The 15,310-nt window shown below is 44.3% G+C and overlaps 1 non-coding gene across 1 annotated transcript; it reads right to left on the bottom strand.

The window, feature by feature from the left end:
- Window positions 1-12,247: 12,247 nt before the first annotated feature.
- Window positions 12,248-12,352, bottom strand: LOC136153115 (U6 spliceosomal RNA). Its single transcript, XR_010660353.1, has one exon. It is a non-coding gene; the product is annotated as a U6 spliceosomal RNA (small nuclear RNA).
- Window positions 12,353-15,310: the final 2,958 nt, after the last annotated feature.

Below are 15,310 nucleotides of genomic sequence, written 5' to 3'. Positions count from 1 at the left end.
CTTGAAACCCAAGAATGTGATCTTAATTGGAAGTATAGCCTTTGTAGGTGTGATCAGTTCAGTGAAGATGGACTTGGGTGAGCCCTAAATCCAATATGGTGGGTGTCTTTATAAGAAGGAGAAAAGGCATACAGAGGTGAGCAGGAAAGATCATGTGATGCTGAAGGCAGAGATTGGAGGAAGGGTCTACAGATGAAGCAAGGTCAGCCAGCAACCAGCAAAAATTGGAACAGGTGAGGAAGCATCCTCGGCTGGAGCCCTCAGAGGGAGCACAGCACTACCAACACCTTCATTTCAACTTCTGGACTCCAGAACCATGAAGGGATAACATTCTGTTGCTTGAGTGAATGAGTGAGTGCGTGCTCAGTTGTGTCTGGCTCTTTGTGATCCCATGGACTATAGCCCACCAGGCTGATCTATCCATGGAATTCTTCAGGCAAGAATACTGGAGAGGGTTTCCATCTCCTCCTCCGGGAGATCTTCCTGACCCAGGGATCAGACCACCCCCTGGCTCCCTCCAATTGTCTTCTATGTCTCATGCATTGTAGGCAGATTTTTTACCACCTGAACCATCAGGAAATCCCTCTTAGGGATTGGCTTAGGCCAGTTTGCTTATGGTACTTTTTTATGCAGCCCAGAACCCAAACACACCAACGCTGAGTGAGCCCCAGTGGCTCACCAGCCCATCAGCAAAGGAGAGAGGTCTTGGGTTGTGGTCCTTCCATGCAGCGTGTGTGTGTGTGTGTGTGTGTGTGTGTGTGTGTGTCTGCGTGTGTGTGTGAGAGAGAGAGAGCTCTCAGTGATGCCTGATTCTTTGCAACCTCATGGACTGCAGCCCTCAGGCTCCTCTGTCTATGGGATTCTCCAGGCAAGAATACTAGAGTGGGTTGGCATTTCCTTCTCCAAGAGATCTTTCCAACCCAGGGATTGAACCTATGTCTCTTGCATCTCCTCCTGCATTAGCAGGCAGATTCTTTAACACTAGCACCACCTGGGAAATCCATGCAGGGATGGGGGTTATAGGGAAGTGACTTGACAGACCAAAGATGGAATATGCAGAGGAGAGAACAGAGCCAGATTCACAAGTGGTAGGACACACCTTCCAGTTCTGAGAGGCCACTGGATTTGTTGCAGGAAGGGGGGACCCCTTCCAGGGCCTGAAACTGGGCTCTTGTCTAACACTCGGAAATGAATTGTCTGAGGAAACACATGTGCTGACACAGCAAGAGATTTTATTGGGAAGGGGACCCGGGTGGAGAGCAGGAGGTAAGGGAACCCAGGAGAACTGCTCTGCCGCGTGGCTCGCAGTCTTGGGTTTTATGGTGATGGGGTTAGTTTCTGGGTAGCCTTTGGCCAATCATTCTAATTCAGAGTCTTTCCTGGTGGCGCACGCATCGCTCAGCCAAGGTGGATGCTAGCGAGAGGGATTCTGGGAAGTGGACGGACAGGCAGTGTCTCCTTTTGACCTTGCCCAAACTCTTCCGGCTGGTGGTGGCTTATTAGTTCCGTGTTTCTTATCAGGATCTCCTGTCATAGAACAACTCATGCAAATGGTTACTATGGTGCCTGGCCAGGGTGGGCGGCTTCAGTCAGTGTGCTTCCCCTAACAGATAGAGTGCTCTAGTAACACAGAAATAAAAAGAAGCAAGGTGCAGGCTGGCTTTGGTTGCCATGGCAAATGCACTCTCCCCCGCCTCACAATGCACCACACCCCCCCAATCCTGCCACTCCAGACTGTAAATCCTTCCATAAATGCCGAGCACATAAAAAGCACGAATGCCCCTAGTCATTCTTATTTACCACTCCTATTTTAGAAACAAAATTAATTTGTACAATGCATCAAAGTGAATATGCCCTGAAGTCTAGAAAGCCAGTGAACTGGAGCTTTTGTGGCTGGTTCCATTGGTTGGGATGCCATGGACGGTTCATGGGCTCAGGACTTGTCATTTCAGCTCTTGTGGTTTGGTGTCAGGCTGACCTGTACTCAAGGATCCTTGGGCTTCCCAGGTGGTACAGTGATGAAGAATCAACCTGTCAATGCAGGGGATGCAAGAGACTCGAGTTCAGTTCCGAGGCTGGGAAAGGAAATAGCTACCCACTCTTGTATTCTTGCCTGGGAAATCAGGACAGAAGAGCCTGGAGGGCTATAGTCCATGGGGTCACAAAGAGTCAGTCACGACTGAGCACACATACATACACACACATTGAAGCCTCATCTGCAAACGAGGGCGTTGAATTGCCTAAGCCAAGATCTTTTCCATTGGAAAACTCCCCTACAGGAAGGCTGGCTCTGAGCAGTCGGTAGCTGAGAATAATCCCCTGATCATCCTTTGTCTTGGATGGGGCACCCAGGGGTGCCACTTTGCACCTCGAAGGATAGGAGGAGGAAGGGTTTGCAAAGAAAGTAAATCGTAGAAGGATTTTACAGCACCATCACACGAGCTTCTCGTGTGACCCAGATGTCTAATTCAACATATTGTCTATCATTTTGGGCAAAATAGCATGTGTAACTGTGTTAGCTAGTGTTTATAAGTACGTATTCTGAGTCAGGCACTATCCTAATCACTTTTGATTTTTAACCTATTTTTTGATGACTTTTTAATTAATGTGGACCATTTTACAAAGTTTTAATTGAATTTCTTACAATATTTTTTTTTTCTGCTTTGGTGTTTTGACTTTGAGGTGGCTCCCCAACCAGGGATGGAACCTATACCCTCTACACTGGATGGTGAAGTCTTAACCCCTGGACCACCAGGGAAGACCCACCTTTGATTTTTTAATTGTTACCCTTCACCTTCTATCTATCAGGTGGGTACCGGCATCTCTCCCAATTTATAGCAGAGGGCATTCAGTACAGTGAAGTTCAGGAACTGACCCTACATGCTCTTAGCTACCATACTCTGCTGTTTTCCTAAATATGATTGGAGTAAAGGAACTTTATTTAACATCAAGAGATGATGGACCAGGTCTCACAGAGCAGGACCATGTCTGCAGGACTTTAGAGGGAGAGCCCCACCATCTTCCTGTGTATGTCTTTTCCCATCCATCCCGCCATGGGTCAACCAGTCATCTTGAAGACACCCTGAAGCAGTCAATTGGAAATTCACACTCGCGGGGTACAACCGCCTTTACTTCAACATCACACAGCTGCCACTCCCTCCTTCCACACGGTCAGGATCCAAGGGTGGTCGCACTGGGCCACCGGAGGTCCTCAGGACTCGTGATTACATGTCCGTGTTGGCGCAGTCAACCAGGAGGGTCGCCAGGAGCTGTGGTCAACCCTGCGTATGACGTCATCCAGAAGAGAAGATGAGGCCCTGGAGGGGGGTGCGGGGAGACGGGGTGATGGAATTGCTCCAATGTCTCAAGCCCCGTGTCAGGACCAGGATCCAGGCAGCCAGACAAGCCCAGTGGGGTCCGTTGCAGCTGCATCTGGCCCCACACGGCCTCTTCTCTGTGCTGCTCTGACTTCTCAGCTCCGGGAAGCATCTTCCTTGGCCCTTGCCAAACCTAGAGCAGAGGAAACGTGTCTTCTGTGCAGCCTGCTTCCCTCCGCCTCCCAGGGAAGTCGCTCCTCCATTCTGCTGCTCTAGAATGGAGTGGTCGACTCCACTCCGTCGACTTGAGTGGTCCCCAGCCCCGCTTCTCACGTTGAGAATGATCCCTGCGTCATGCCTACCCCAAGTTCACTGATCACTGTGCCAATCAAATGTTTCTTAAGAAACAGCTGCTTGGTAGACACAGTGGAGGAAGGAGAGGGTGGGATGAGCTGAGAGACTAGCATTGAAACATAAACATTACCATCTGTAAAACAGAAATCCAGTGGGAATTTGCCGTATGACACAGGGCTCAAACCCAGGACTCTGTGACCCCCTAGAGGGGTGGGATGGGGTGGGAGATGGGAGAGAAATTCAAGAGGGAGGGGACTTATGTATACCTGTGACTGATTCACGTTGTTGTATGGCAGAAACCAATGCACTATTGTACAGCTATTATCCTCCAATTAAAAATAAATATTTATTTTTTTTCTTTTAAAAAAACCAGCTGCGTTAGGAGGCTCAAGGTTTGGTGCTTTTCAAAGAAGAGTTAAGGCTGTTCCTTGCTCCTGGGGGCTGCTGGGTGATCACAGATTTCTGGTTAAAGGGAAGCTTCTTGGAGATCTTGTCAAAATAAATAGCTTCCTGGATCCCCTTGGGGAGAGTGGATTTCTGCAGGGCTGAGGTGGAAATTAGTTTTAAGGTGCTCCCAGGGGACGTGCTGTGACCATGGACCAGTGCCCTGGAACTCCTAGGCTCGCAAGGGGTCCCTTCAGACAACTGATAATCCAAGGTCACACCCAGGCCATGTGACAACTAACTCTTGTCCAAAGGGAGAGCTTTTGTCTTTAGCCAACTTTGATTTTCTTCCTTTCCCTTCATTCCGGATGTGCCTGAGCTTGATTTTATAAGAACAATGACTCAACACTGATTCACATTCTCTTTCCAACCACCTCTTCATTCCTGAACTAATTGGGACTCTTTTCATTTCTTCAGCCTACTCTAAAAGGTGTATGTGTGTTGAGGAGGAGTAAAACAGAGCCTTTCTTACTGGCGGTTCTGCTCTCAATTTTACATACACACAACAAAATACTTGTCCTCACTCTTCTCTTCCACTTCAGGTAACTAAGTATAAAATGCAGCCCCTTATCTAAGCTTCACACATATCAATCCAGAAGCAACTTTTACAAACTTTGAAAGTCTTCACCAGGGAGGGTCATATTTATGCCTCTCAGTAAGTATGATGGAAAAGACCTCCTTATTCCAGGTTGAAATGTCCCTAAATTTTCTTTTTATCATCAAAGCTTTTGGGGATGGAAAGCTGAATCAATACTTCACTGTGTGGACTGTTAGCAACCAAAGTTGGGTCCACTTACTCAATCTACTGACATCAGATGAGGGTGAAGCAAAATGCAACGTTTATTGTAAAGCAGGACAAGGAGGACAGGTGGTTTGCACTCTAAAATCCCGAATTCCCTGAAGAGTTTCAGCAAAGCATTTTTAAAGGCAAGGTGGGGAGGGGCATCCCAGGATGTGTGACCAACTTGTGCACAGTTCTCTGATTGGTTGATGGTGATCAATCCTTAGGCACCGGAAGCTCTGGGGGCTACATCTCATGATCATCATGTAGCAGTCATTGTGGTTGCTCAGTCACTCAGTCGTGTCTGACTCTTTGTGACTCCATGGACTATAGCACACCAGGCTTCCCTGTCCTTCACTATCTCACAGAGCTTGCTCAAATTCATGTCCATTGAGTCAGTGATGCCATCCAACCATCTCTGGGGTCCTCTGTTATCCCCTTCTCCTCCCACCTTCAATCTTTTCCAGCATCAGGGTCTTTTCAAATGAGTCAGCTCTTTACATCAGGTGGTCTAACTATTGGAGCTTCGGCATCAGTCCTTCCAATGAATATTCAGGGTTGATTTCCTTTAGGATTGACTGGTTTGATCTCCTTGCTGTCCAGCTTCTTCCATTTGGTGGTGGGGTTTTTTTCAGCTTCTGAACAACTCAGCAAATATGCACCAGATACTATTATTTAGATACTTCAGAGAGGAGCCAAAGCAGAGGATACGGGGGTTGGGTCTGTCCTGGGAAGAACCCATAAGGTCCTGCCCCATTAACAAACACTCTGTCCATGATCGATTTTAGTTTCCCTCTCTCTCTCTTTCTTACCTTCCTGCCCTATATATCAAATCCAGAGATGCTGGAGCTTTGGTTATTTTGGTGAGCATTTAAACTTCAAAGGGAGAAGACTGCCAGTGACCTACAATGTCTCCTTTTCTCCAGCAAAAAAAAAAAAACACAACAATTCAGGGAAGAGACCCCCCCACAGCCTAGCAAATCCAGCCACGTTTTCAGAACACGTTCTGAGTTCCTGCTTCATGAGAACACACATTTCCACATACTTGGTGCTACCTCAAATTCAGAGAATTGTCCTCTCTTTTGGGAAGGACACCTCCTCCTCTATCTTCCAGTGAGACCTCTCTTCCCCCAGCTCCACTCTCTCAGTTACCATGTCCTGAGGGTTTCCTTCCAAAGGACCCCAGGCACCTCCAGTTCTCCGTGTCCTGAAGGGAAACAACTTCTCTTTAGAATCTATTTCAAAACTCTCCTCACCTACTGGCTTCCTTGTAATTTTTTTTTCCCCTTCCCCCAAAGTCCTCCTGTTTGGATGCTATGGATGCTGTGTTCATTCTCAAACATAAACGAACTGGGATAATTTATTACGTCCTCTTTCTCTAAATACTGAATTGGAAGGAATGCACTTATGCGTGAAATGGTTTGAAAGTGTGAAAAAGGTGAGGGATTATACTGTTTCAATCCTCACTACCATGATTTTACAAAGAACACTTTAGTGATGACAATATCTGATCTCTATGCACAACTTTCCAAAGTGCTTTCACATATATGATCTCATTAAATTCTCACCCCAGAAATAGTGGAGAAAAAGTTCTACAACCAAAAGATCTGAATCCGAGCCTGCCCTTTACTCCTTACTAGCTTCCTGAACTTCAACACCAGGCATAATCTCTGAATTGAATCAAGATAATATAATGGTACCTCAAGGATATTTAAGATTCTGATCGTGTGGAAGTACACTGTAAGCCAATGGCCTCCAAAGGCCTCTAAGACTCTACCTTCTATGAAGTATCTCTACCTGATAAAGTGCCAAATTCTCCTGTGGTCCCACTGTGCATTATCTTATTTCCCAAGCAGACTGTGTTAAAATGACCTTATCTAACCTACAGGCTCCTTATTCAGTTCTGTGGTCTCCGAGTCTAGTGCCCTACCATTGTTTAACAATAATTTATTTAATGAAAGGATGAACTTTTAGCAAATGGGGTCATTGGGATCATGTTTATATCTCTATTTTCAGTTAAAACCCTTCCCTAATTGTGTTCTGAACTCTGATCAGAATGGAAGAGTGAGCTTAATTTTTCAGGATACTCAATAAAATATCCCCACACATCTGTTTAGACTTTTGCCCTGAATGAAAACAACAAACACTGTAAATATATGTATGTACATGGAATAATTATTCTGACAAAAACAGGATGAAGAACTGAGAGAGGCTAAGAAATAATAACCTCTTGTTACTGAACTAAGGAAGAACAGATAGCTAATTGATTTGCCAAGAAGTTACCCATGGCTGAAAGTTAACCTGAAATTTGATCTCTAGTTATAACACACGTGCAGTAAGATGAAACATGAGGTTTTTCTTTTTTTTTTTAAGGCATCACTGCTGTTGAGCTCCTCCTCCCAAGAACTCTCCTAATTCACTCATGAGTCTAGCTTCTTTCACTCATTGACATTTAGTGGTTGAGGCCCGCCTCCAACCCATAAAATCAACCTGTCACTTTGGTGAAGTAACTCCCCTGCTGGAGGGCAGGGGAGAAATCAACTGAAAAGAAGCTAGATGAGAAATGTAACTGGGGCACAACTTGACCCATCCTTCGCAACGTCTTCCACATCCACAGTTTGCCTGATTGGAAAGCAGGATGAGAAGATGCCCAATCGCTTGCTCCTCCCAGTTCCGTGGAGCCAAAAGCTTCACTTGTGGCTACTCACGCCAGTTGCCTGCTGACCTTTTATGGGTTGCAACCCCACGTGCTTGAGCAACTGATTTGTTCCAGCTGCAGCTACATTTTCTACCTTCCTTGTTACTTAATTGATCCTGGCTGTGCCTGGCCCTGGAAAGAAGCCCTCCTGGACCTTGCAACATATGCTATATATCCTGTATGTTCTCCTGTGTCCTGACAAGGAACATAAAAATCAGAAATGGCAGGAGAGGAGGGGAGGGGGGAGTCCAGTGGAACAGTATGAATGCAAATCGCTTGGCTTGTCTCTTTGTGTCTCTCAATCTCTGTCCGCTGCTCCCTGGACCAACTGACTTTCTTCCTGCAGACAGCTCATCTCTTGAGACAAATTATCTCTTCAGATTTTAAAAAACTGTAATCACCTATAGACCTTTACAGACAGAAGAACAAAAACAGAACAACAAATGGTCTCCTTTGCTCATTCTTTGTTCTTTATGCCATATGCATTTCTAAGTTCTTTTCTTTTGCTTCTTTATATATATATATAAACACACACATTTTATTGAACTATAGTTGACTTATGGTGTTTTAGGTGCATAGCAAGGGGATTCAGCTATACATATACACATATATTATTTTTGAGATTATTTTCCATTATAGGTTATTATAAGATGTTAACTATAGTTCCCTGTGCTATACAGTAAACCTTTGTTGTTGGGTGCATATCTATTTTTTTAATTAGAAATCTAGCATTCTATTCATACTGCATCAAACAAGTGGAATCAAAATGTCATACATTTTTTAGTTAGCAAAAATTCACAAGTTTTCTAAAATACATATATTATGCATAAATATGTATGTATACAAAAGCTTTTCTACTACATTTGATAAAGGTTTAAAAAATTACATCAAAGAAAGAAGAGATGAAGAAGTTGGAAATCATTAACTAAATAAATGGGAGCACTAAACAGGAAATAGAAAAAGTGAAACAAAGTAGACAAAATAAAACATCACATTTCTAAGTTCTAAATAAAAAATTTAGGAGGCTCTTTTATTTATTGTACAACTTCTGTAAAGAACGTGCCTGCAATGCAGGAGATCTGAGTTCAATCCCTAGGTTGGGAAGATCCCCCGGAGAAGGAAATGGCAACCCACTCCAGTATCCTTGCCTGGAGAATCCCATGGACAGAGGAGCCTGATGGGCTACAGTCCCTGGGGTCGCAAGAGTCAGACACGACTGAGCGACTAAACCACCACCAGCAGCAACACCAAGGGCTTGATGGAGTGTTTGGCTCCAGGGAAAGGACCGAGTTAGAGTTCTGGCCCTGTTGGAGCTCATCGTTATACAAGGGACAAAGATGCAAAAACAAATAGCTACAATATCATGGGATGTATCTTAGTCTAGATCACCAATTCCCAATGCATGATGAGAGACCTCTGGGTCTCCCAAGACACTTCAGTGGATCTGCAAGGCCCAAATACTTCTTATCATGAAACTAACATGGTATTTGCCTTTCACCCTCTTTCTCTTGTGAGTGTGAAGTGGAGTTTTCCAGAGACAATGTGACATCTAAAGTTACAACGGATCACAGAATTAAATAGAACAATCCAGTTGGCTTCTGTTAAACCAGGCACTAAAGAGATGTTCAGAATGTAAAACAACACACTCTCCTCATGATCATTTTCTTTTCCAAAATATAGCTGTCTTTCCTAAAAATGTTTTCATGATTTACCATGATTTTTAAGTGTATTAACAAAGAATTCTCAGAATCAATTTCTTATATAGTTGCTGTTCAAACGCATGTCCACTGAGTCAGTGATGCCATCCAACCACCTTGTCCTCTGTCGTCCCCTTCTCCTCCTGCTCTCAATCTTTCCCAGCATTAGCACATGCACATGCACACACACACACACACTTGCACACTTGCATTGTGCATGCTCACTCAGTCGTGTCCGACTCTTTACAATTCCATGCACTGTAGCTCATCAGGCTCCTAGTCCATGGGATTCTCCAGGCAAGAATACTGGAGTGGGTTGCCATTTCCTCCTCCAGGGGAATCTTCCCGACCCAGGGATTGAACCCACGCCTCCTGTGTCTCCTGCTCTGGCAGGCAGATCCTTCACCACTGAGCCCCCTGTGAAGCCCAGGGTCTTTTCAAAGCATCAGGGTCTTTTCCAATGAGTCTTCTCTTCACATCAGGTGGCCAAAGTAGTAGAGCTTCAGCTTCAGCACCAGTTTTTCCAATAAATATTCAGGGTTGATTTTCTTTAGGTTCGACTGGGTTGATCCCCTTACTGTCCAAGGGACTCTCAAGAATCTTCTCCAACATCAAGTTACACAATTACAAAGGAGCTGAGGTACTGCTCTAATTCAGGCTATGGGTCTCAGAATCCTGTGTGTAAGCTCATCTCTCTGCTATTTTTTGTGATTAATCCTCCTTTTCTATGAATGGATTTACTCTTTTATTATAGCTTTTTATTGGAGTACAGTTGCTTTACAATATTGTGTTATTTTCTGCTGAATGGCAAAATGAGTCAGCTATACATGTACATATATACACTCTGTGTTGGGATTTCCTTCCCATTTGGTCACTACAAGGCATTGGGTAGAGTCCCTATCTATTGTATACATAGTATTTTGCATATGTCAATTCCAATCTCCCGTTTCAATCCACTCCCCCAATTTCCACCCCTTGTTGTCCATAGGTTTGTTCTGTATGTGTGCGTCTCTATTTTGACTTTGCAGATCTGTACCATTTTTCCAGATTCAACAAATCTCATCTTTTTAATATCTATCATTCATTACTCTCCTTTGACACCTATAAATATCCCCACTTACGTTTCACTAAAATGCGAGAACTGTAAAGGAATAGAGTCTTATTCTCTCTGAGACAGAACCTCATTCATTCATTCCTTTACTCATCTATTTAGCATTTATTGAACATCTATTTTGTGCCTGTTACTATAATTGGTTCTGGGAATGAAAAGATGAAATATATTGTCTGCTTTGAAGGAGTTTCTGTTCAGAGAGACTCAAGTAACAGTGACACAGTGCCCGGCATGCAGAGATGATGTGAGGTACTTGTCCTTGCAATTTGATGACTGCTGGGGTTACAAATCCTCACACATTTCTACACTTCTTTTGCCCTCGTCCCATAGGGTTTATTGGAGGAGGAAATGGCAACCCACTCCAGTATTCTTGCTGGGATAATTCCATGGAGAGAGGAGGCCGGCAGGCTACAGTCCATAGGGTCACAGAGTCAGACAGGACTCAGTGACTGAGCAAGCATAGAGTTTATAATCTTGCTGTGCAAATATGTTCAAAGGATGAAGAGAAGAAAAAATCTCCAAGAATCTAGAGTAAGAAGCTGCCTAATCCTTAGAGAGGAAGATGGTGAAGTCTCAATAGAAGAGGTAAGATTTAGGGTAGGTTTTGGAGGTTGAGTTGAAGTTTGCAGAGAAAGAAGGAGAAAAGAATGTTTCAGGTGGAAGTAGCTGCATGCTCAGAGATATAAGAACAAGAAATGGCCAAAAGGAAGAGAAATGACAGCACAGATCTAAATAGTGACTGGCACTAGTGCCAGGAGATGACTGCTGATTAATGACCAAACTAATGGTCCAGGTAAATGTGTTAAGGGATGCCAGGGTGATGGGGGGTCGGGAGAGGTTGCTCCAAGCTCAGAGAAAGCTTCAGGTGCAAAGTTAGTTTAGAAGCAAAGAAAGAAATAGCTGCAAAGGCTAGAGAGGTTTGAGGCTTTGATTTGTAATCCATTGGGTTAGAATTCTTTAAACTCGAGTATTGAGGAAGTTGTCTTATGGGTATTTGTCAGCCTGGGGAATGGGTTTCTTCTACTTCTTGAAGAAACAGAAGGGAGCCTAAGTATTTTTTATAAAAACCTTTATGTTGTCTGTATAAAAGCTCTTAGGAGAAAGCCTTGAAAATCTCATATGGCCTCAGCATCCCTGAGGAAATGGTTCAGACTAACACTTCCTGTTATACTGCAAGAGCACTTAGAGAGCGAACACTTCTGCTGAACTCACCCTCGACTGCACCTGGCCGGGCATCGAGCAGGCTAACCAGCTCCCCTTTCCTGCTGTCATAGCTCAGAGACAGGAAGATGAGACTGAAGTTCAAACGAAGTATGGCGGGAAAGTCTGCATGTCATATGAAGAAGCGTGAAAGTGACATCGCTCAGCTGTGTCCGACTCTGCGACCCCATGTACTGTAACCCACCAGGCTCCTCTGTCCTTGGGATTCTCCAGGCAAGAGTACTGGAGTGGGTTGCCATTTCCTTCTCCAGGAGATCTTCCCGACCCAGGGATCGAACCCGGGTCCTGCATTGTAGGCAGACGTCTGAGCTACCAGGGAAGCCATATGTCATATAAGAGCATCAGTAAATGCCTTTAAAAAAAAACAACTTTCATTGCGTATTGGAGCATAGCTGATTAACAGCGTTGTGATAGTTCAGGTGCAGAGTCAAGTGACTTAACCACACATATACACGTATCCACTCTCCCCCAAACTCCCCTCCCATCCAGGCTGCCACGGGCATTAAGAGGTTCCCTGTGCCGTACGGTAGGTCCTTCTTGGTTATCACTTTAAATACAGCAGTGTGTACATGTCCACCCCAAACCGCCTAACTCTCCTTTCCCCCATCCTTCTCCCCCGTAACCAAAAATATGGAACACTTCACAAGCTTGCATGTCATCCTTGCACACGAGCCACCCTAACCTTCCCTGTATTGTTCCACTTTTAGTACATGCGCTGCTGAAGTGCGCACCGTGTTTTTATTTTTTTGCTGTTGTTGTTCTTTTGGCTAAGATGATAAGAACAAAGAGTTCTAATACTGTGTCTGGGTAGAATTTATTTTAAAGCAGTTTGCTGTTGCTTTTTCTTTTTGGTTTTTGCAGAATTGCCACCACTCTTTCGATTCCCACTTTGCTGTGTTGGGATTGCCCAGACTGTGTGTCCCATAAGAAGACTAGAAATATTTTTAAATTGAATAGATCGGTGATGGTTTTAGGTTCCCTGGCAAAAATTTTCACATGGCTAAATCATTTTCACTGAAAAGCAGTTAGGAGAATAGGTGAAGAGAGGAAATGGACCAATTTTATTTTTCTTTTCTAACTACAGCTTCTTTAAAGACCAAAGCTGAGGTTTGCAATTGGCAGCTCGAAGAAGCTGACAGCTGCATCTTTTCAGATTGGGGCACAGACTACCCTCTAACTCTTTACTCTTTGTGCCTGGAAAATGTGACTCTGCTCAAAGATTTCAGGCAGAAAATAGTGTTTGTTTATTCTTCAAAGACTTCTACTGGCTTCTCTTGCTGTCTTTCCTGATGTGCCTAGAAGGGACCCATGGAGTACAAAGCTTGCCAGCACCAATATTTGTGATTCAGAAGACATTTATTAAGCCTCTGGTATATACCTGTCCCTATAGTCGGCAATAAGGATGCAGGGACATAAGAGTTCTTCTTCCTGCCCAGAGGTCACCACAATTACTGAGGGAGTCAGGAGGGCCAGATGCTGTGGGAGTGACAGTGAGGACACAGGGGGCCCCCTGGGGTGTCAGGGAGGATGCTCTGGAGTAGACAAGAGGGACCAGACAAATCACCAGGGACCTGGGAAGTGGTCACATACAGCGAGAAAGATGACGAGAAATCAAGGGACAGTGTGGGATCTCCTGTAGCCACAGTAGCTTCCAAAGCCTGCAGCAAAGTACATTCTGGTGAGCGAGGAGGGAACATCTTGAAAAAGTTAGAATCATCATGTGGAGCCTTAGTGTTAGGGGAGATGGTGCGTCCATCAGGGTCCTGACAAGTGCAGACAGAAAGGTCCACTCATGGAGCAGGGTCAAGGGACTGATGACACCAATGGATTGCAAGCACAGGAAACAGACAAGGCCAGAACCTCGCCCAGGGAAGAAAACAGTGCGACCAGGGCTGTGAGGATGGTCACCCACCAGGAGAAGCTTTAAAAGGACCAAACCGTAGCTGAAACTCGGCACTGCAACAGGGAGGAGAAGGGAGGCCATGCCTCCAACTCTGTTTCCTGTAGACTTCCACCCTACCCAGACCCTCCGTTGGCCAAAGTCAACCAGCGGCCAGAGGGCAGCAGAGCCCTGGGAGGCAGGGATGAGTGCTCAGACACAGAGCATCCACATTATCATATTCTGTATCTAAAGCACAATCACAGTCAGTGTTGACCTTCACAAAGATATGAGGAAGGTTATTTTATAAGCTTTAAGACATGCCAAGTGAAACACAGTATTGAGACAAGCATTACAAACATAGGTAATTATGATAAGCATCAAATAACAGCTGATGGGTTTTCTGTATTTTGTTAAAAGCACATGCATTGCTAAAAACCACCTTCTAGCATTCAGGACCAAGATCTGTTCTTCCTATAAACCCTGGGATGTTTATTTGATTCAGTGACTATTTGGTGGGAATTCAGCTGAATTTTCCTTAGTGATTTATATATTCCTGTATGGGACATTAGGGGGAATCATGTCAATGGTAGAACAGAATATGGAGAAGGAAAACATTTGCTGAATACTTAGTTCAGTTCAGTTCAGTCATTCAGTCGTGTCCAACTGTTTGTGACCCCATGGACTGCAGCACGCCAGGCTTCCCTGTCCATCACTAACTCCCAGAACTTACTCAAACTCATGTCCATCGAGTCGGTGATGCCATCCAACCACCTCATCCTCATCCACCTCATCCGCCCTTCTCCTCCTGCCTTCAATCTTTCTCAGCATCAGAGTCTTCTCCAATGAGTCACTTCTTCGCATCAGGTGAATACTTACTATGTGGCTGTAATCTCATTTCATCTTCACAGCCACCCTCTAATTTTTTCACACACTGTAGTTGAGATTACCTCAGAAGCCCATTACAAACTCTTGGAACCAGGATTCAGACCTGAGTCTTTGCGATGCCAAAGCCCATCCTGTTTTCAGAAGACCAGTGTCTTGTGTTAACCTGTCATGTGGTCTCATAAACTAAAGGTTCCTGTTGGAAAACAGGCAAATTACCTTTTTTTTTTCTTTCCTCCTTCTCTCCATCTTTCTTTCTTCCTTCTTTCCTCCCTTCCTTCTTCCTCCTTTCCTCCCTTCCTTCTTCCTCCCTCCCTGCCTTTCTTTCTTGCTATTGTTTTCTAAACTCAACAGATCACAGGCAACATTTTTTTCATCTCCCATCTCTGATGCTTCCTTTAGAAAACAAATCCTATATGATAAATGGTAAAAACCTTTAGCTTAAATAACTGTTAAAGAAATCAGCATTGCAGACACTCATTTCTACATGATCCATCTGTGTGAAGAACTCCTATGACAAGAAAACAGAAGCCTGCTTTTAGAGGCTCCTAAGGAAGAGAACAGTTTATTATAAAGAGTTTCTTTGCAGGGATCATATTTGCAAAACTTGATCTAAAAAGAACACAGTAAGGAGGCATGTGAATTCTGTCTTACCAGTATTGGTTCCAGAGTTATTTGAGTTTTAAACTTCTGGAAAATTTTATCTTCCATTGATTCACATTTTGCCATGAAATCCAATTCTTCCCTGCATGTTTCAACTGAAAAATCATCAACAGAACTATTAGAGCAACAGGAATCATCACTACAACCTGACCGTTCACACAGGCTGAGGAAACCCAGTTTGAGAAAATTCAAGTCAGGGTAAAATCAGAGAGCGAAGACCAGATGTTTCTATACGCTCTCCCTGTTCACTCATTCATGGA

This window comes from Muntiacus reevesi, chromosome 22 (assembly GCF_963930625.1).
Source record: "Muntiacus reevesi chromosome 22, mMunRee1.1, whole genome shotgun sequence".
Taxonomy (NCBI): domain Eukaryota; kingdom Metazoa; phylum Chordata; class Mammalia; order Artiodactyla; family Cervidae; genus Muntiacus; species Muntiacus reevesi.
Note: the sequence above shows the minus strand (reverse complement) of the source record. Positions and strands in the feature narration are given on the sequence as shown.